The 23,806-nt window shown below is 36.5% G+C and overlaps 1 protein-coding gene across 17 annotated transcripts in view; it reads right to left on the bottom strand.

The window, feature by feature from the left end:
• The window catches only part of Dtna (dystrobrevin alpha), a 359,640-nt gene that overhangs the window by 153,682 nt on the left and 182,152 nt on the right, over nucleotides 1-23,806 (bottom strand). The window lies entirely within an intron of this gene.

The following is a 23,806-nucleotide window of genomic DNA, read 5'->3' as shown; positions in this document are numbered from 1 at the left end:
CTGTGCCCAGAAGTTAATGAGGATTAAATTAATTGAATTCAGGAATTTTAATTCAACTGTAAATACTCAGGATGAATCAGAGATGGAGAGACCAAACCTTAGAAGATTTGACCTAGAGGGACTAGTAATGAGAACTGAGAACTAGCAATTCCCAGGAACTGACAGCCATCTCTGTCTAACAGCCCTTGGTTGTCTACACTGTAAGAGGACATTACATAGGTGATTCAGTTGGAGCTAAGAGAAACTACTTACAAAGAAAATGAGAAGAATCATTCACTTTCATTTTTATGGCTTTAAAGATATTTTTAAGAGATGGGAAATGCAGTAAAAGAAGACCATCTTAAGAGAAACAATTAAGATTTCCATTAAGTAAGTGAGGTTTCACCATCATTCTGCAAAATAATTTTGAATACACATGTATTTTTAAATTTTAAACCGTATGTTGTTTGCGGATGTGAATTTAGATAATAGCCTTCACAGGTGTAACTTGACTCAATTTCTTTAATAAATGTTAGCTAGCTCTCTTTCTTTGATGATTAAGATAGCTTTTCATGTACATCAAAAATAGTCCTGTTTCAGATCAGCCCCAAGTGGTTAATTTTCAAAGAAGCCAAATATATAGATATTTTCAAAGAAGCCAAATGCCCTTAGAATATGAGTACTTTCACACTGTACAACTGTTTAAAAATGAAAACAAATTAACTTTTACTACTTCCCAATTTTGAACGGAGCGACTTTGTAAGCCATAGAAGCGAGAAGTGTTGCCCTGCAGTATCTTATGCCCTTTCTGACAAAACTGAGGATGTTCAGCAAAGGAGGAAGATCAAAGTGTATGAGAAGTAAGTACAAAGGTATTCCCCAGATTCTGTCATTCCTAGCACTAGAAAGAAACATTTTTAAAATTTTTTTTTAAAGATTCACTACTGAATTTCCATCTCTATTTTTAAACAGAACCTATTCTCAAGTGAATGGTAGATTCACACTGTTTTGGGCCTAAATGTACTATGAATATTTCGTGAAAGTTCATAAAATAATTCTTATTACAAATGCATCATTTTGAATAGCTTAAGAGCATGTGGGCAATGTCTTCTCATTCCAATAAATTCAAGGCCTCTAAATGCAGGCTTAAATTTCAGAATGTGAAGATTTTTACCTTTATAATGCTGACTCCATCTTCTGTATACTCTAGGGGTGTTAGAACACCTGGAATTTGATTTTTCCTCCTATTTGTGGCTCCATTTTAAGATCCATGACACAATGGTCATGGAAACCCATTAAGTTCTACATTTGGTGACAACTGCTTCTTTGCTATAATACCAATGGGAAATAGACACCCTAATTTTTTTCTGGGTTGATTTATTCATATTAATTATGGCTTATATGTGATTCATTTGAAAAGACTCTCCCACATATTTTAGAAATGAAATCTCCAACCAAGGGAGACAACTGACAAGTAGCATATGCCCACATAGGAGTCTTCACAGCATGTGAATACTTGCTAGGGACAGTGACATTTTAGAGTTTATAGTGCGGTGTTGTTCTCTTGTAATGATAACTTTTAGCAGTGTTAGCCAATTGGAAAGCACAACTACAAGCTATAGTAATTAGTCACCAGTGTTGTCCAATTCTGCGGCACACGTGTCCTCTGGGTATATTCACTGTATATTTAAGTTCTGGGTATTTAACTCCATTTTCCCATTGGCTTCAATTTTTAAATTAGAAATAAACTCCAAAGGTACAGGGAATAGTGCCTTTTTGGCCAGAGATCCTGCATGAGGTAACAAAAGAAAGAGTTGAAGGTACAGATGTGGTTGGCATTTCATGCACTTTTGGTGGTCCTGTGTAAACAGAGAACCTTAAAAACCAGATCCAGAGAGAGCTGCCTCTTCTGGCTGGTCAGTGGATGACACTGTGTTGTGATGTGACACAAGGCATCGAGATAGTGCAATGAATTTCCAAGAGTCATACCAATGAGTAATAATAATACAAGAAAACCAACAGAAAAAGTTCAACTTTACAATCTGTCTTTGTGTTCTTGGTGTCTACCCTTCCTACCCAGAGCGCCTAACATATAAAGTCTTAGCAAATTAAAAATATATATATACTTTTTAGTGTAAGTATGGCCCAAATATTGAATATGACATATGTTTATTAAAAAATTGCTCATTGTTTATCTGAAACTGAAATTTCACTGGGCATCCTGCATTTTATCGGGTATTCTTACTAACATAGAGCTTTAGACTCTGAAGATATTTATTGGGTGATTTCATTTTCTTTGACTGGGATAACAGAAGAGTCTTTACTCCAGATTTCTAATTTTAATTTTTGCCATGAAATCTTTTATTCAGATGAATTTCTCAACGTGAGCCTAGCAGGAGTTGCTCTGGTAGAAAAAGGAGGGCAGAGTCTAGCCGGTTTAGGCTCCCAGCCTTCCTATTGTTTGAAATCCATTTCTGTAACCCTGAGTTCTTATTTTAGATGAGAGAGAGGATCAGTGAGAAAGGTGGCTGCGAATCCGTGTCTTTGATTTGGATTGTGCTGTCTCGGCACCTGCAGGTGACTGCAGTACAGGAATAAGGTATGTTTCTAAAGTTAATGTACAAGCTTCACTGTGGCACAGAATATATTTTCCTAATTAGAAAATACTGTAATATTAAAGTTAGATTATAAGGTGACTCAACAAGGTCGTTAAAAAACACAAAATACTCGCCACAGAAAAACATTAGGGAAAAAAGTCTCAACTATTTAAAAATATATATATATTTTTAAATTATGGGTAAAATAGGCTTTCTTGGGATAATCTGAAAACCTAATGGTCATGGTTTGGGTTAAAGAGACAATGCTGGGGCTGGCAAACAAATATTATCTTTTTCTCAGCTTCATTGATACTGATAAACCTAACATAGGGAGCAGACTAAGGGGGTGGTAAGAGGAAAAAATGCTTAGAAATATGAAGTAAATAAAGAAATTATTAAGGCCCTATAAATCTTTCCCAAACTCTTAAGAACTGACAACATTCCAAAAACATCCTAAATGACTTCACCTTCATTTGTCTGTCCTGTCATTTCTCTATATAAAGTTACAACTCTAAACAAAGAGAAAAATCTTCCACAAGTAATACCTGCCCATTTCCCTATCCATGTGCCACATGTTAGGAGGTATTGGTGACATACAGTGGTAAACAAAACAGAAATAGTTTCTGCCTTCAGGGAAGGGAGCAGTCTTAGTAGTGGTGGTGGGGAGGTGGACAGACATTAAAACATGATTACAAAAATAATTCATTATAATTGTGACAAATGATATTCAGAGAATTACAGTTACTGCAAACACCTACTATCCACTCCAGAGTCATCATCATTATCACTAATTATGCACCATGTATCATACATTATATAAAAAGTACCGTGCACCCTTTACACCAAAAATTTACACTAATCTTAGAAAATAGCAAGGTTTTTATTGCCAATTTTTAAAGATAAAGGAAACCTCCTTTTTTCTATTTATGATCTCATATGTCTTCTGAAGAGACCATCGGAAGACCCTCTGTTTTGCTAGCATCTTGATGCACTTGTGTATGAAAGTTGGGAACAAGAACAGAAGAGAGCAAAATTTCTCTTCATAGTAAGATAAAAAAAAAATTCACATTCCTAAGCAAGCTGGAGGCATATGTGAGTGAACAAGAAGATGGATTTTACTGGAGAGATGAAGGTGGCTGTGGACCTCTCCAGTCTCCCTATCCTTGCCAATCACTAACCTTCAGCAATGTTACTGGATACACCATACATGAGTGCTTTCTTTGATGGCATGGGGACACAGCTTCATTTGCAATATAATAATGGGGACAAAGAAAGCACAACATGCAGAGACATCAGGGCCAGAGGAATAATCGGGTAGGAGACAGTAACCTTAAGAACTCCCAAAAGTTGTGGGAATGGGTTCAAAGCAACTTTGTGTGAATCCTCAATAGGCTGAGTTATTCAAATGAGGACATGAGACTCAGAGACATCCCAGAGCCACTTAATTCATGGAAATTATATTTGAATCCAAATCTGAGTCCAGTAGTCTATATTTTCCTACTTTGCTATATTTCCTATTTTTTTTTTTTTTTTTTGTCAAGAAGTACACAAGGCCACACACAACACTTCTCCTCTTGTCTTGCTCTGGAAGAAATGAGTTCCTGAATGATCAGGATACAGTTGACCATTCTCACCTTAGAGCCCTAGCAATTGCATTCTGCTTTAATGCTTCAAGTTCAAAGCACTTTACAATCATTACCTAATATATGGAATTTTACTCCTTCTGAATGAAGAATGAAATACACTGTGCTAAATAAATCCAGAGGCTTTGTCAATGCTTTTAACTCCGCAATCCTCCTCCAGCTGCTCTTCTATGGCATTATCTACCAAGTGCAGCTTTGCCAAGCATGGCCACTCAGCAGGGAGCAAGTGCAGAGCTTGCATTTGGTGGGCTGCGGACAGACTTCAAGAGCAACTTGTGCATCCTGTAGGCTCTGGAAAGAAAACCGGGACATAATGTCCTGGTCAAAGCAAATGCCTACATTTATTTTTGAAATTATTCCTTGGAACTTTGGAGAGACGAGTTGTTTTTTTTTTTTTTTTCAGGCAGAGCCAAGGACAGGAAACAAGAAGGTTAAGGAAACACAAACCTTGAAGCCTTAAAGCTTTCCTGAACTTCTGTAGTGTGTTCTGGAGGTTTAATCACTAGGTTTAGTAAATCCTCAGCAGGTATAAATAACCCGAGGTTCCTTTTAGGCTGTCTGCTTTGGCTGGGGAACTGCCAAATCTACAAAGACTATTATTCCTGGGTTGCCATTTATGTCTCTCCACCTTGAATCTCCCATCTTCTGTCTTTTCTTTGTCTCCCAATTTAGACTGTGTTTACTTTTCTATCTTTGTGAATGCCTAGTAGGCTCTCGAAAATACACTGGAGTGCCAAATATGGAATGTGCCAACTTACTTCAAAAAAAGTTTTAAAATTTTAGTGTGAAATTCTTTTTAAAATATATTTAAATCCTCTGCTCAATTGGAAAGTATCCAACATTTTACCTAATGCACATACTTTGAGGGGTTATTCACTTGGTTAGTTCTTCTCTAAGCAGAGTTCTCAAGGGAGAGGGTAGCAACCTGACACCTAGGTGATTAATCCGGTTAATTAAAACTTGGTTGCCCTCTTGCCATTTCTCACTCATAGAAAAAGAAAAGCTCCATCAGAGGTTTGCCCATGGAGTTAGACACCGTATTTCAAATAACCTGGCTGCCATATACTACCTGCACGTTCTTGAGCAAATAGCTTATTTTTTTTACCTTCAATTTCTTTATTTAAAAGTGGACATCATAATTTAATACTTTCATGAGGATTGAATGATTTTGTAAAATATTTGTTCTTTTACCTGTTAGATTTTGTCATTGACCTCTGTCTTACTCCCTTTCCAACATTCCCTCTCCTTCTTTTTTATTCTGACTTTTGTTTTTAAAATTTCATGTTTCAAATAATACTTGTTTGTAAATTTTGGGGCAAAAATATTTTCATTTTAGGTAATTCCTAAAAAGAATTATTATGTTAATGGTCATATTCATGTTAAATCAATTAAAAATACCACCAAATCTTCTCCAGAAAAATTTGTAGAAATTCACACTCTACCAATAGTTTATGAAAATACTTAGGGAAACCTCTATATAGGCTATATAGGATTTCTCAGGTTTGGAATAATTTTAGCTATTCACTTTCCTCTTATAAGGTATTTGGTTGTTTTCAATTTTTATAGCTGTAAAAAATTCTATAAAAAGATCCTCTGTACATAACCCTTTGTATCCATTTCAGATTATTTCTTTAGATGATTTTAAAATAATTTTTTATCAAAGGGTGTAATTATTTTCAAGCCGTAGATCCATACTGATATGCCAAATTGCTTTTCAGAATTATTACATTAATTTACACTCCCACCAATGAAGAATGAGAATGCTTTCTAACTTCACTAACATTAAATTTTGCCACTATTAAAAAAGCAAAACAACCCAATAATATATCTAAAAATATTCATTAGATAGTTGTCATAGTGTGATTTTATTTTTAATTTCTTTGATTAAAATGAAGTTAATATTTCATATAGTTTTTCCTTTCTCTTGGCTGTGAACTACCTAGTTATGTTATTTTCCCATTTTACAAGTGTCTTATTATTTTCCTGCACATTTGCACAAATTCTTTATGTATTAAGGTTAGTGATCTACCATCTGATATATATGTGTATCAGACATATCCATTTTACAGATCATTTCCATTGTGTTTCATAAGTAATTTTCTGCATCAGGATATTAATCTTTTCTTTGACAGCATCCCATCTATGTGCTCTATGCTCTTCTCCACTCAGGGAGGCAGCACAGAACAATGGCTTAGTATATAGCCTGTGGCACTGGACCATCCTGAACAGGGATGATAGTGTCCATCTTTTAGGTTAATGAATACAACAGTTTTGATGCCTCTTTATAGGTAGTTCTTACCATTGTCAGCTAGTATACATTGGCTAGCATTTAACCTGTAATGTTATTAATGACATTTTCTGATACGCAGAAATTTACAATGTTAATGTTGTCAAACACAACTTCCTTTTCTGCTATGAATCTTAATTTTTCTATTATCAAGCCCTTTTTCTTTCATGGACCATTTCAAATTTTCATATGAATGTTCTCAGTGGTTTTATTTATAATAGTCAAAAACTGGAAACAACCCCAATGTCCATCAACAGGTGAGTGTAGAAAAAATAAAGTATTAGAATTGATCATAGCATTGATATATACAACGACTTGGAGGAATCCCAAAATAATTATACTGAGTCAAAGAAATCAAACAATAAAGTATGTACTATGTTATTTCATTTAGATACATTCTAGAAAATTCAAACTAATCTCTAGTGACTGAAAGTAGATATGGGGTTGCCTGGGAGGAGTGGGGAGAAGAATTACCAAAGAGCTGGAGGAGACCTTTGATGATGATAGATATGTTCATGATCCTGACTCTAGAGAGGATTGAAGGCATATACATTGTATCAAAACATTAAATTTTGCACCTTAAATAGTATAGTTTATTCCCAACTATATCACAACAAGGCTGTTTAAAATTCCTTTATATTATTAATTCTTATAGCTTGATTTATTATAAATATTTAACTCTAATCTAGAATTTGTTTAGTTGTATAAACACTCTTTTCCTTTTTAATATGATTTACTGTATAATAATAATCTTCCTTATGAATATGCACAGCTTTCTCTAGCACATCTTAATACACATGCAAGTATTTGTTTGTATTCTAGGTTTTGTCTAGACTAATACCTTCTTTAATTATAGTTCAACTTAATTATAATTATAGCTTTATGAAGTATTTAATAGCTAGCAAGATAAGTTCCTCTTGATTTTAATATTCTTTCCTTGCCTGACCCTAGCCCTAATCAAAAAATTCCAGATTTTACCCTTATTATCACAAGAGAATATTTAAATGCAAAGGATTATTTTAATACAATTTTGGATATCAAAGGTAATAACCATTGCAATTCATATTTTTTAATTTTAAGTAAAAGTATAAACAAAGTCAAACTCAAACAGCTGCAATACTAGCTTCATTTGAGCCCAATTAGAACGCCTGTTGCTGACAATCATCTGCTCTACCTTCTTTGGCCCAGATTTTAATCACTGATTCTTACAGAGAATTAGCCAGGGGTTAGAATATTTCTGATGTCTCTGGAAGGCAAAAAAGAGAGCTGGACTCAAGGGCAATTCTGGGAATCAGGGACTGTCAAGAATACAGATGGCACATGATACAAAACACACTGCAGAGATATCAGGGCCTCTCATAGGCAACTTAGACGTGTATAGTGATTGATTGTTATGTGGATATGTGGGGGAGAACAGTGTGGGGCTCATAATAATTTCTTTTTATTGGCTCTGATAGGTCCAAAATGTCTGCCCTGTTTTCCGGTTACTTGACGTCCTCTCTTTTAGGTTACATGTTAGATTATTTTCTTAAATCAAAAAGAACAGGTTCACGTTTACTTTTTCTGATCTCTTTTCCACACTGCAAATTGTAATTACTTTTTTTTTCCTATCTAAAATAAGAAACGTTTTCATCCAATGTGTAAGAATCAGAATGATCACTTTTGAAGAGTGCAGAAAGACAACAATCAGGCAGTTAGCACTTATTAAATACCTACAGCGTACCTGAGTCCCCTTGAAAGTGAAAAGAGGATCTAATTTAAATAATATTCTGAAAAACTGCAAAAGCTCTTTGTAATGCCAATTTTCTAAAAGTGAATGTCAATCATTGAAGAAACTTTTCAAGAGGGGAGGGTGCTGAGGGAAGAAGTATGGGGTTGGTAAACCAGTAAATAAAAATCTGTGCTTTGCTAGTTAAGCCAGTGCCACTAAGGAAGCTCCTGAACTTGCTTTCCCTTCAGCTTTAAGAGGAAATGATGGTGCTATCTACCTTCCAGGATTGGTGAAGACTCAACTATAATGTAATTGCAACACCTTGTGAACAGTAAGTCACCATACAGTTATTAATTTTTATGGTTAGTAAAAGCTCCTTACTTTTCTAGAGAATAAGCTACATAAAATATTTGCAGAGGTAATGTCAGAGACCCCATGAATCTCTGCCATTATGAACACATTCCCTAATAACTGACAGAAACCAGGACCACTTAAGCTCATGGAGAGGGAGCAACTTGAGATGGGTGACAAGGCAGAGGACACACCTCTAGTGAGGCTTCCCAGCCCCACACCCCTGCGGCATCCTTCTCTAGGAATAGCGGTGGTGACAGCTGGTGCATCCCTTTACTCTGCCTTCCTTGTCCCCTTATTGGGGTAGTCAGCTTGGTGCACTTGCCCAGTGACATTAAAACCCTTTGAATTCTCATCTAAGGTCACAGATAAAGACAACGGGAGCCACAGGAGACAGAGGCAGATGGCAAGGCAACTGCTGGGCCCTCAGATGAAGCCCTTCTTTGCCCTCTCCTTTCTGCAGCCTCCTGTACACCTCTAGAGTCCCCACATTTCCGCTGTCCTGAGTCACAGTGTCCTCAAACCTCCTCTGCCTCCATCTGTTGCCTAGTCATCACGCATGGCCTACAGCAGTACCCTCCTCCCCAGGAAATCCAGGAGCACCGAGGCGTTGTTCTCACACTGCCTGGCATCCATAATGTTTCAGTAGCTTTAATTCTGCATCTGCTGGTATTCTTGTTTCAGTTAGATTTCAAGCCTGGTTTTCCATAACATTCTTCCAGTGCAGAGGATGACAACCCACCCACCCCCAGCAAACCTGCATCACAGGGAAAAGAGATCAGAAGGCAGTTTGTACTTGACTCTGTTCTAGGGTCTGACTGTGCTATGCTAGAGCCACTCTCTTGACCTTGACTCTGCTACCCATCCACTCCCTATGACTAAGCTCTGGCCAGCCTCTGGCCTGATTCCCCTATCCTGGCTGCCAACCTCTCATTTGCTCCCTTAGGTTATAAAAATGTCAGAGTATTTAATTCCTAGCAAGATGGCAATGAACAAATTGACATATTATTCAAGTACAAAGCATAGAAGGGGATTTCATTTGCTCTCATTAGTACCATTAGCAGCAGTGGCTCTCTGTCAGAAAGTCAGGGTTATGCAGCTCTATAGGGAGAACATTTCAAAGAGGCATATTCTTTGAGGTGAAAGCTTCAACTATGCCAGTCAAACTGATTGATAGTATTTGGGTAGAAACAGGGTTTCCCCACCTTCCAAGGGGCATGCTCCTCAACAGCTCTTCTCACACAGTGCATGAGAAAAATCTTAAGCTGCCCCGTTACTATTTCTGAGAAGGAAATAAACACCAGAAAGTCTTGTAGAAGGAGACAAACACCAGAAAGTCTTCTAAATCTTATTACATAATAATTGCTGACATTTTTAATGGTTTATTATATGCTAGGCACTTCGCAAGCACTTTACAAATATCATCTCTTTACATATAATAAGCTTTGCGTAGATGAAGAGTAGGCAAGATGGTCTGGTGGATAGTTAGCTCACCCTAGCTTTCTCTCTTAACTAACTATATGCTTTTAGGGGCTATTACTTGACCTCTCTGGCTCTGATTTCTTCATCTGTAACATAAAAGTGTTAAAAATACCTAGCTCATGGGGTGGTTGTAAGGACTAATGGAGAGGCATCCTCTGCACTGGTATTTATTCAGTGGATTCCATGTGTTAAGGACTGTTCAATTAATTTCAATGATTACTCAAAAAGCACTTGGAACTGTGTCCAGCACTTAGGAAGTATCCTGTTTTGTCACACCAGAAAACTCCAGGAATTCTCACCCTGTATGTGTGTGTGTATGTGTCTGTGTGTCTGTCTGTCTGTCTTCCTGTGTGGCGGTTCCCACTGTCATCCAACATATGGTCGGCACCTCGCCCGCTGGTACTGCCTTTCTTTCATTTCAGCTCTTCATTATCAAGGCCACACTCCATCTACTCCACCTCTTCTACATTTTTCCCAACACTCTTCTCCTACTTCAATGATCCTAAGACTGGGAGATACCAAAAGTAACTTCTTTTTTTTTGTGTGTGTGTGTGCAAAAAATAAATAAATAAGAGAGCTCATGTATAATGGCATAATTTGGTATGAACATACTTTATATACAGAGTTATGAAAAATTGTGCTGTGAATGGATAATTATGAATGTAATGCACTCCACTATTGTTATGTATGTAAGAAATGAATAAATAAATTAATTTTTTTAAAAAAGTAACTTCTTGGAAAACAGTGGGGTTCTGATGCCAGAAGTCCTGGCTTCTCCTATCTTCCAATCCACAAAGGGACCTGGTATACTGCCAACAGCGTGGAAAAATCCCAAGAAAAATGGTGCCAAAGTGGGAACATAATAGTGTACCCCAATCAAAAATGAAGTTAGGTTTCACAATGGTGAAGGGGACTGTGTTTTGACCTTTCCAAATGATCTCTAACTTCACAAGAATTGCTACATGTTGGAAAGAGAAATAAATCACTAAGGGCCTTAAGATTTCAACGCAGGAGAAAATCCCATAAGATAACACCTTAGTTTCTTTATATCCCCAAACAATACTGTGATGCGCCATATACTTTGTGAAAGTGGATGATGCAGGGTGGTTTGGGAAGGTTAGTCTTATTAGCAAAGCTTGGATGTTGCAAGATCTGCTCAGTTTCCTTGACCATCACAATCCTGCTTGAGTGCTGCAGGCAGTCACTGATAGTTTGGGGAGGCTTAAAAAACAACACCAGTTGTTTTCTTGCTAACTTTTGTAAAGCCAGGCAACTGACAAACACCTTTCAAATACACTCCTTTTCAAAGTCTACTTTCACTCCTGTGTCACAGAGCCACTCTCATTTTTGTCCTGAAGGGTTACATGTCCTGCATTGACTTCAGGACTCATTTCTGACATCTAGTGTGGTTTATTTTCTGTGTTGCTGCCATTATTAACTCCTCAAGTGCATATGGCTTCCCACAGTAGTCAGCTATTCAGTATTCAGGTAGTGTTCAAAAAGGAAGTTTGAATTCTTTACAGAAGCAGGGAAGTGGAGTCTCAGCACAGTTGATAGAGCTGACTCTGGTCTATCATCCTGGCTCTGCTCTTATGTGGTATGCAGGTGTCTTCTCAAAAAACAAGGTATGCTTCATAGGTTGTGATGAAAATTAAATGGTCCACGAAAACAGCCTAATGCTAAGGGCATGGTCATTGTGGTGGTGGTAATGATGTCATGATGACGACCTGGTCCCTGAACACCTTTTTGAGTTCCGGTGTTTGTTTAATTTGTGGCTATTTTAAAAATAATTGGGGAGCTTATTTTTTCTTATTGGTTTATGAGACTTCATTAAACATTATGAATATTTACTTTTTCTATTCCACATATACTGTGAATATTGTTTCCAGTTTGCCATTTGTCTTTTAATTTTGCTTGTAGAATTTTTCAGAAGTAATGTTTTCCTCTCACCATTCCTTTAACTTTGAGGGCATAACTTTTCTACTTCAGTTTCTGTATTTTCTCCTACTACTTCATGGATCCTAATTTTATCTTGGGATTTCCAATCCACTTGGCCTTTTACTTCATGTGTGGGATAAGCAGAGATAAGAGATTTTTCTGATTATAATATTTCTGCGAACACCCCCCAAATCAGCAGATTTCAGATACAAGGTATTGTTATTTGCTTAAAATGAATAATTTAGAATTTAAATAGAGTGAAAATATCAGGAGGGCATACAGAGTGATTGTTTCATAAAATACATGTCAGAGTGGGGGAATTATAATAATATCACTATAAAATATATCCAGCTAATATTATTATCAAAGTAAAAGCAGTGGATTACTCCTTTGTACTAAAAATATAACAAGTGATTCATTCCCAGAAATGAGTTTATTCTTTTCCTATCAGATACTAGCCCACACATTGTGCAATTCTTGATAAGTTTAATCATTTTTCATAGCCTCTATTGCTTATTTAACAAAGCCCAACATGTATTATAATATCTACTAAGAACAACATAACAAGCACATCTATTGTTAGTGATTTATAAGTGCTATTAATGGAATTAATTAAATATCAGAGTAAATTTCTGAGAATCATATAACCATTTAGAAACGTTCATGTTCTTTTTTAAACATTGACCTTTTACTAGATATACAGCCAAGCTTTCTATTTTATTCTCCAAAGTAATCATTAGTCCAACATCCTCATCATCATGATAATTGTACCATTAGTTTTTCACTGAAAAGTTGAAGAATACTAAAGAAAAAAATTCCTTTTATCCAATTCCTTGTATACCAAAAAAAAATGGTGATCAATAATAAAATTTAATAAAATAATAGGTGCAAAAAGAACAACTCTTAAAAATGGCACATAAAGCTGATATTAGATCATCATTCCTTGGTTTCATCTTATTCTATTTTAGAAATATTGTCTTGGGTTTCAAAAGTTATTAATTTTCTTTGTCAATACAATTCTCCTTTATTGTGACTCTGTTGAATGTCTATCGCCTTAATAGAGGTAAATGTTTGCAGATAATTAGCTATTAGTCTGAGCATCTAGGGAACTCTAGAAATGAAAGCTAAAATGTTAAGAAACATCAACAATTAACAGTAAAGCATGATTTAAACAAGAGTTGACAAAAGTATTCAGTTAAAATGTCCTGGCAAAATTCATAGCTTTTTCTGTATTAAAAAAAAGAAAAAGAAAAGAAAAGAAACAAGGGTGGGGGAGAATGAATGCAGATAGAAGTGAAATGTTTCATAAGTGCTATAATGATTTTGATATTTGTTATCATGAGAGGTTATGGCAAAAATTATTTTTAAATGTAACAAAAAATGTTTCTGTTGTAACTCCTTGCTCAAACTTGGAAGATGACTTGAACATACAAAAACAAGAGACTAAGGAACTAGCAATGAAAATCAGCGCAGAAGTGGATACAATCAAATCTAAGTTCCCCTTTTTGAAGAAAGTGTAGTACATATTCAACTTGGGGTAATTTATTGACTTTCATTCTAATCAGTGCCAGCTAGTGGCAAATTAACTGACTTAACTCACTAGGAAAGCATTTTTCAAAGATTTTCATATGTGGAAAAACTGCAGGTGGACAGTAAATACACTGTAATAACAGTAGTCTCTGCTACTGTGTAGTTAGGTTTTGTCTCTAAAAGCTGCCAAGACAACTTGGTCCAGAAAGAAGTTGCATAAGTTAGCTCTCTTCTAAAACGTGAAATGCATCGTAAAGTCCCCTAAGCAAGTCAAATACAAAACATCAGTAAAAACTATAAACAAGGAAGCAAAATAAGTTATCAATAAGGAAATGTTCTTCTTCTTCACTAGCTTGCCCTGTGTATCTGGAAGCCTCCCCTTGATGCAGGCTACCAGTGTGATATATAAATAGCTCAGGAGGAGGCTGCTGCTCTCTGGGATTTGATGCCTCACCAAGTCACACTGAATTGTTTACATTCAGGTCTTTGCCTCCAAGCAAAAGAGTTCATTTTACACTCACCCGTATTATATTTACTTCTATTTTTAAGTCCACCAGGACTCTTATAGCTGCAACACCTAAAAGAATTGAACGTTGCTGGAAATAAAATACGTTGCCAAAATTATAGATAAAACTGAACTATTCTCGTTGGATGAGGTGGTAATATGATACAAGAAGGAAAAAAAATCCCACATACAACAAATAAGCTAAATAACATGCTGGAGAACTTTGTCCTACTGCTTAATTTAGTATGAGACAAGCAGCTTTGGGCTAATGCCACTAATAAGGTGTCCCCTAAGAAAAGCGGACTGTCTTCAAAGAACAAAAACAAGAAAACACTCTTCTTGGTTTCTCACTGATCTGAAGACACTAATTATTGCATTCTTATTATTTCCTTGGCAGTTTTCTTTCTTTGACTCTCGTACACACACATACACACACACACACACATTCTACCAGAGAGCTCTAAAATTTTGCAATGTTTAAGACTTTCAAATGAAAAACATCAAATTGGAGGTGGAGAAGTTGGGGAGGGGACAGAAGAAATTTGTCCTGTGCCTCTGTGGGGGCTGGGGGGCGGGGGCGATAGTGAAATTCCACCCAGCCAGTTAGTTATGCTGCTGCTACAAAAGGAAGAGAGTTCAGTTTCATAGATTCAATTGTACCTTACCTGGTTTTGTAGTTAAATGCACCAACATGCCCCTAATTCTTCTGCCGAAGCACTACATGTGCTGAGAGCTATAGTATTTGACCTTACACATTTCCACAGAAGAAACTCCAAAGTAACCTTTAACTTCAATAAAAAGCTGTGTTCATTCTCCCCCTGTGCTCAACACACAGCAATCTAATACACCTCATCATGTGGTCCGTTACCATGGTAGCAATGAATCCAGCTGCTGAAATACAAAAGACTGACAAAAAGTTGCTTTTTTCCCCCTCCACCCACCCTGACAAAGTCAGATTTTTTTTTTCTGTATGACAGTCTAATTTGAATGTTTCTCTTGCTGACTCAACTCCATGAACAAGGGAAAAAAAAAAACAAGAAAAATGAATAACAGAGGTATAAGAATAAAAGGTTTTCAAAAGTATTTAAACTAACTAATGAAATAACAACATGCATTTTTAAATCACCACTAATCTCTTGAAATACTGATCATTATCTCCTACTTCTGCCAACTAAATATTTTCAAATGCTGGTCACTAACTCAGTAGCAAATAATCCCACAGCTCCTTTATGAACATTAAAAAAAATATTTAGTAAACACAAAAGCTCAAAACACTACATCAGTAGACAAAGTTTTTTTTTTTTTTTCCTTAGAGCAAACTTTACTCACGGCTTAGAAGGAGGAGGAAAAATTCTTCATCTTCTTTTTATTAAAGTCTTGTGTTTAACCATTACTTCAACAGATTAGTTTCAATTCTACTTCAATTTTAGAGGATAAATTTGGAACTATGGTGATACACCTTGCTAGAATTAGCCAAATTATATTTGGGATGTTATATTAAGAGCAGGGTCTTGAAGTTGGGTCAATATCAATTGTGGTCACTTCTGGGAACCCCCAAACCAATGGCTGTGGAGTAGGACTAAAGGAGTGCTGGTCCTTTAAGGAGAGACTGACAGAGCCCAGGAGCCTGGAGCTTTCCTTCAGCTCAACCCTGCCCTTCCTCCCCACCAGCACACCTGCACCAGCTAGGGCTCCAGGCAACTTGGTCCCTCAGGCCTGGCCTTGTTACTCAGCTTTGTTTACCTCCCAAATTTAGATATTATTTTGCAATGATTTGTTGATGGATCTATCTTCCCTTTTTGGACATGGGCTCTCTGAGGAAGAGGAACCTTGTCTTATTCATGTTTCTGCACCAAGGAATTAGGGAGAGTTGGCATCAGGATGCAGGGCTACTTCTCCAATAAAGAAAAGCCGTTCACCCCCTGCGGTGCACTGGAGGGAAGCTTGCGGTGCTGTTCACAGCATTCCTTGCTGCCTTTAAAGTCTTAGAATCTCTGTGCAGCCTTTTCCTTCACCCATAGTCTTACCAGGGGAGGCTGGAGAGGGGAGCTCCAGGGTCAGCCGTGGACTCAAGCAGATGCAGGTTTGAAACCTGGCTCCCAGACACACCACTTTTGTGATTATGGGTAGATTATTTACCCTTTCTAAACCTCTACTTACTCCTCTGTAAAATCCTTAAAGTTATGAAAAAGGAGGCATCATGCACTGAGCTTGAAATATACTAACTTTTCAATAATTTCCTGACTATTTTTTAGTAAATATATTTATGACTTTTGAACAAGAGGGACAATGAGGAAACTAACTGGTACTTGACTTCCCCTTGTTGATAGAACTCATTTTTAACCAGTACATATTATTAGTCTCAAGTTTCATAATATGGGTTTGGATAATAACACAGTATAAATACAGTGGCCATTTTAGACAAATAGCTAAGGCAGCTTGCCACCACCCACAAACCAATCATCAGTTACACATATTTCCAGTGCAAAATGGATCATTAGAAGAATATTGAATTTCGAAGTAAACTAAGTGTGGTGGCTCACGCCTGTAATTCCAGTAATGCAGGAGGCTTAAGCAGGAGGATGGCACGTTTGAGTTCAGCCTCAACAACTTAGCAAGGACCTAAGTAACTTAGCGAGACCCTGTCTCAAAATAAAATATAAAAAGACTGGGATATGACTCAGGGATGTGATGGAGCATTCTTGAATTCCCTGATACTAAAAATATATATAAAACAATACAAAAACAAAACCTTGGGACTATATTTTTTTAATCTCTAAATATGAAAAAAAATATTAAGTAGTTCACTGCAGGAAACATACTGGTTTCTCAAAAATGGTCATATGATTTATTAGTATTGTTTCAAATTAAAATGAAATATTAAGGGATATTCACCATAAAGGATTTCAGAATAGAAAAATAGATTGAATCATTTATTTACTTATTTATTTTTTAGTTAGTTGTAAATGGACAAAATACCTTTATTTTGTTTATTTAGTTTTATGTGGTGCTGAGGATCAAACTCAGTGCCTCACAGGTGTGAGGCAAGCGCTTTACCGTGGAGCCACAGTCCCAGCCCCTAGATTGCATTTTTAATAATGTACTGATATTTGATTAACAGGAATGTTTAAAAGGTCACCTTGATCTGTTAACAACTACTGTGAATTACTCAGCAATATAAACTTTCAGCTGCTTTTCTCCACAGTCATCTAAGTCAGGAAATTACCTGACACCAAAGCCAATTGCATGGGAAAATGAGCATCAAAATCCCTTTGAAGACTATAGTGCAAAACAGTAGCCTGGGGTTAAAATATCCCGTGACAGGAAAAAAAAAAAACAAAACAAAACAAAAAAAAAACTTTCCTTCTTGCAGGAAGTTACCAGAAAGAATGTTGTGCATTGCAAGGTTTCTCTATCATGAAAAACAGAAAGAAAGAAAAGCCCCACAACAAATCTGTTGAGATTATGAAAATAGCTTGGGCAACTGCTACAAACCTGAAAAAAACCTCAAGTGTTATGACTCACAAGGACACAGTCCTGTAAAACGTATGAGAAAGAACAGGAAAAAAAAGAGAAGGAGCAGCCACGCTGGAAAACCAACATCCACTAATCCTCTTTAGAGCAGTTGATGAAGGCAAGACCAATAGACCCACATGTGAATAATTCATAATGATTCTCATGTGTGGCTCCCTGAACGGAGACTCTTTTAGGGCTTGTATGCATTTCTTTGGAACCGTGTCTGTGTGCCTTTTTGCTCCTATGGTCATGTGCCCATTACATGGATCTAATTATTTTTTATTTTATAAACGTAGAGCCTGCCTTTATCTAGTTAATGCATACGACTACTAGAACATTTAATATGATCAGCCAACATGAGGAGCATCGTTTGTCAGATGTTAAATCAACTTGTTTGATTTTCTCTTTTTAAACATTATGGAATATGACATCAGTGTATTAGGGTTGTTGAAAATTTGAAATTCCTTTTTGTGAATGTTAAGATTAATTTCTCTCTGTGTGTGAGCTGAATTTGTAATATAATCTGTGCTGGTATGACCCACTTAATTGCATGTGAAGAATCCAATCACCTGGGGAGAGAAAGTTTTTGCAACATAGGTGATAATTTGGAATATACCCCAGGAAGTTGATTTGCCAAGCCCTGGTCTCACAGAGGCAGGAGGGAGCTTAAGAGGTTATTTGCTTCACTGCTTTCTCTTCTGATGTGAGAGCATATAATTTATCACAAACTCAAGGTACTAATATGGGCTCAGAGGTCACTGGTTTGAATTACGCAGCAGGGCTACAAAAAATACTGGCTGCCAATATTAGTGAAACTAAAATAAGAGAAAACGATTTGAGCCTCTGCAAATGCCATTTTTAAGACTATTCTTTATTTATGAATACCACAAAGAGCTTTGTTATTCGGGTGCTGGTTTATAGTGAATAAGAAAACATGGTAACAGCAATGAAAACAGATTGTGATCTACTGAACAATTTTTGCAAGCATATAGTTTCTTGAGCCACTTTGAGCAACTGACCTAAAAAAAATATTAATCAGATTAGTATCTCTTCTATTCATGACAATTTCTTATGAAAGAACAAGGCTGTTGCTAGCCATCTCAACTTATATCAATAGCCAGATATTCTATTTTATCCTTAGGATGTTTTCAAAATATACACGCCTCTGAATCATATCAATAGAGCTACAAATAATAAGGCTCTTTTATGCTCTCCTAGTGTGGAAATATCATATAAAATATCTATTTTTAAACAACATTTGTGAAATTGAGGGTTATATATGTTACAGACAACCTAACATGAACCCATGATTTTCACCTTACTCATTTATGGAAATTGATTCCTAAACTTGTTTTTGCACTTTTCATTTCTTTAAATTTCACAGCTATATAGTTATTTCTGGATTTATCCTTAGTAAAAAAATATTCTTGGTTTTTAAACTTAATTATATAAGTACATTATACTTCTTTGTCCATCTTCTCACTACTAGATAGTATCATGTGTCCAAAATATAGAAAATATTTTTGAAATAACATTAAAGGCTCTCATAATTCAATCATCAAAGGTAATCAATATTAACATTTTTCTGTATTGATTTAACTAAACACAGATAATTTTAAGATAATTTTAAGATTGTCTTCTTACTTAATGAAAGACATATAAAATAAGCATGCTCTAGTATTTTACACTCTTTGAAAGACTTTAATAATGGCCTCTAGGTCTGTTATTTGGATGTGTTAGAATTTATTTGGCTATATCTTATTGTTAAATGAATACTTAGCCTTTTCCTGGTTTCTTTGACTGATGTACTTTTGTATTTAGATTTTTGGTTGTATCTAAGGTTATTTAGTTAAAATAGATTTCTGGGGATAGGGGAGATTATTAAATTTATGGTAGGTAAATCCAAGCACAGAATTTTAGAATTGGCAGGATTAGCAGGATCATACCTATAATTTAGTCTAATACCCATTTTACTGATTTTATTGATGAGACAAGTGAGGCTCAAGGAAGTGAAAAAGTTTCCTCCAAGTCCCATCACGAATTGTTCTAGTACTAGAACAGAAACAGTTTTGCATTTCGTAATTCTGCCATTCTGATTCTAAATGACAATTCACTCCTGAGGAGCTCCCTCCCAGTTCCACCTTGGGGTTGTGGTGTCATCCGTGAAATTCTACCAGCATGCTCAGGAGAGACAGTCCACATGGCAACATCTCTTGCACTACCTTCTACTGATAGCAAAACAGAATAAATATTGAGAAATAAAGACTCTCTCAGACAAAAATTTATTCTATGAAGAACAAAACAGAAAGTTCCTGGAGTGTTGAGGGATCAGGGTCCTCTTAAACTTGGTGAGCTCAAACTGATGTAAAATCATCAGAGATGTTATGGCCTCTAAGTTCTTTTCATGGCCTTACAGTCAGTCGGGAGAGCAGCAGATCTGTGATTTGAGTGGCAGGCTGTCAGCCAACTCAACAAGAACAAGCCTGATCACCTGCAACAATGTCCCAGCCTGTAAATACAGGTGTGTTTGCAGGACTTATGAAGTCCCCCTTTGACAGGATATTCTTTCTCAGCTAGAGAGAAAAGAGAGTCTACCTAAAAGTCAAGGAGATAGGCAGATTCCTGAAACTTTATTCTTAAAATGATTCATTTTCTTATTCTGAATACACAGTACTAGAGATTATTATTTCCTGGTTTCTTCAGTGTGTTTTATTCTGAAATGAGATGACTTATTTTAATTCAATAGATTTTAATTAAGCGTCTTCTAAGAAGCACTCACAATGCTAGATGGAGTCAGAGAAATATAATGGCATACAATCTAGATGGGAAGGTAAGAATGTGGATATAGAAAGTACAACTGCAGATACAACAATATATGAGAAGGAATATAATCAACCTACCTGAGAGTGGATAGATAACTGAATTACGTCAGTTGAAGTAGAACATTTAGGGGAGAAGAATAACCCATTCAGTGCCCCCCAGTTTTGGAAAGTATTTGTTGTTGGAATCTTGGGCATGTTTCCCCTGACTCTTTCACTTTCTGCTCAGACTTTGAATACAACAGCACAGCACCCTTTCTAAGCTTTGAGCCTGATGAACCCTAACAGCAGATTTGGTGGCCGAAATTAGATGTAGGCATAATAAAAACTACTGAGTTTCTCCTTGCCTCAGTTATAGCACCCTGGGAAAGGACAAGTCATTTAGTATTTGGTGGCAAGGGGAAGATGAACTGTAACTGCCTATGAAGTAGGGGGGAGAGAGAGAGAAGAGAGAGAGAGAGAGAGAGAGAGAGAGAGAGAGAGGGTGGGGAGAGAACATATATATCTATATCAGAGACAATGATAGAGATGAGACAGGAAGTAATGAAGGTTATGCACCTGTAGGCACTCAGTAAAAGTTAATTATTGGTGGCAACTATGATAAAATTACAGGGCTGTAGGAAATGAAGCAAGTTAGAAAAAAAATTAAGGTAATTTTACAGATGAATAAATTATGGAAAAAGATTAAAAATAGTTTGAAAAGGGTATAAACTGATTGGGGGAAAGAAAAAAAATAGAAGCATAAGTGCTTAAGAAAGCATGTAGCAAAATTACCATATGGAAGAATAGAAAAAAAAATCTTGAAAAAATATACCCTATTGGGAAAATGGTTTCAATAAACTGCGATAAGAAATAGACTAATAGTTGAAATTTCATTCTGTATACTTAAATGAATTCTATTATTGAAATGAATTAAAAACATCCAATCAGTAGTTAAAATATTTTATATAACTTGGGTCATAAAATAAAGATATGGGGCACTTTGAACCCTTCTGAGTTCGAAGTGTGTTATTAATGGCAAATACTCCATTGGCAGGGCTGTCCACCTGATATTTCAGAGGTTCCACGGAGGGGCTCACTGGAGTCAGTCTGGGAGACACTGTCCTTGCTCCACACGATGTCATTTTCTCCATTCCTTTCAGCCACTGCATTCTGTTTAGAGCCTCACAGAGACAGGTGAAATGGAGTAACTGGAGAAGGTGTAACGGTGAACAATGAACAGGAAGGGAAGTGGAACAGAAGCCTCTGAGAGAGATGATTCAGCTTTTGAAAGGATGCCTGCATGCAAACAATGGTGAACAGGTGTTCTTCATTTTTTACTGAAGCCACCACAGCATGCTTTGGCCAGGTTAGCCATTGGAAAGAACCTCTTGATGTAATATCAAAATTCTGGTTCATAAGAATATGAGGCAGGAAGAATCAATGTTCAACCTGAAGATGAAAATGAGTTTTGTAGGGAATTAGCCACACATTGTTCTTTTAAGAATGCTCTACCTCCCAGTGGGGATACAATTATGTGTTTTTAAGTTCTCATCCACACATACCAAGCACAGAGAAATGCTATGTCATGCATTAGACATTGGCTGAGGTTTGGCTTGCCTACCCCTATTGCCAATAGAGCAATAACATCTAGAGCACTGAACACAAAGATTGTGTGTTCTATCTGTTTTAGACTTTATGATATCTTTCATAAACATTACAGACCAATTAAAAAAGAAAGAAAAAACATTTTCTAATCATTTATAATTCCACCAATGACAGTTCACTTTAAAAAAAAATCCCTAGTCATATCTGTTTCCAGCTAAACATGTAGCTTGATTATAAAACAAATTGTTATTTTTGAAACTGATTCCCCCCACACATTCTAGGGAAGGGTATAGATGCCATGGCATTACTTTTGAGAAAGGATCAGTCTTTTTTTTTTTTTTTTTTTTGTAATCAGCTTTAATGGGCCTATTGATTACATATAGGCTAGTCTAGAAGAGAGAGGTAAAAGAAAAGAAATGAAGCCATTTTATATAAAAGACAATGACAGTGTGTTCATTATGAGTTATTAGTCCTATCCCTAATAACTCATATTATTATGAGTTATTAGGGATAGGACTACAGACGAGAGAGCCAGGGGGCATGGGTGTTGAGGTTCTGATCCTGGGAGTCAGTTCCAGGTCAAAGGGAACTGTTATCTGTGGGGGAAGCAAGCTGTAAAACCCAGTGGTCCAGGAAGATGCAGCCAATTTTGGAGGGACCTGAGTTATGGTGTAAGGAATAATTGTGCTGATGACTAATTTTAAATATTCTGATTTATAAAACCTTTTTATTATTGTCAAAATTTGAGGAAAGTTTTGACAGGCAGTGGGTGGTTAAGTTCATTCTGGGAAAGGGGTATGAGGAAGGAATGTCCTCTTCAAGGGGATTTGGTGGGATCTCAGACTTCTAGCAGAAAAGAACGAGGATGATAATATCCTATAAGGAATACAAAAAAAAAATGGCAAATGTGGACTATCAGAGCAAAAGGGCTGGCAGAGAGGTATGTAGTGTTTGGAGACTGGGATAGCTTATTTGGTGATTGTGGTCCAGTTTCAGATAACTAGCTCTAGTGGTCAAAGAAGTAGATGGCAGAGGTCAAATGAAGGTCCTCCCGAACCCCTGCCATACGAGGAGGATACTGATTGGGACTGCTAGGTATGATGAAGTGATCAAGAACAGAAACAGGAGTTGGAGTAGGAATATTTATGTATTTATGTGACCTAAACAGGGCCAGTCAGAATTCTGTGGGAGTGAGGTTTCATCTCTTTTCTTTGTGACTCACAGGTAGATTATTTACACTTGCAGAGGCTGATGGCTTTCTTCCTCATTGCACGGATGGAGTCTCCTTAAATATTAATCCAATACTAGAGGAAAACAAGTGAGAATGGAGAAAGAGACAGAATCCCGAGCCAAGCCTTCAAACCTCTGGATCTACTCTTACTTGAAACCTAATTGTCCTTTTTTTTTTTTTTAAAGTAACTTGAATATTTTGTTTGTTTTGTTTTTGTCTGTTACAAACACAAAGCACAGACTAGTGTGGATGGCTCTGAATTTTCAAAAAGAAGTACTTGGAAATAGAACAGATTTTTTTTTTTTTTAGTTACCTACCCAATATCCAATCTCTAATTTTTCTTTGCTGGCATAATACTCAGTTTTTGCTGTCTACGGTTCAGGGAAGGGTCTAAGTCAATCATCACTATTGCAGTCCCCTCACCAGTAGGATATCAGTGAACTGTGGACAATCTTCTGGAAGAAAGGTAGTAGTTTGAGTTGTGTGCCATTTAACTTAGGTGTCAACTTGACTGAAACATGGATGCACAGATATTTGGTCATATTTTATTCTGGGTGTGGCTTGAGGGGTTTCTGGGTAAGATTAACACCTGAATTGGTAGACTGAGTAAAAGAGACTGCCTTCTCCAGT

The sequence above is a fragment of the Marmota monax genome, unplaced genomic scaffold, assembly GCF_021218885.2.
Source record: "Marmota monax isolate L192 unplaced genomic scaffold, Marmota_monax_Labrador192_F-V1.1 WCK01_AAM20220418_F8-fsc00031, whole genome shotgun sequence".
Lineage (NCBI taxonomy): Eukaryota > Metazoa > Chordata > Mammalia > Rodentia > Sciuridae > Marmota > Marmota monax.
This window is presented reverse-complemented; position numbering and strand designations above follow the sequence as displayed.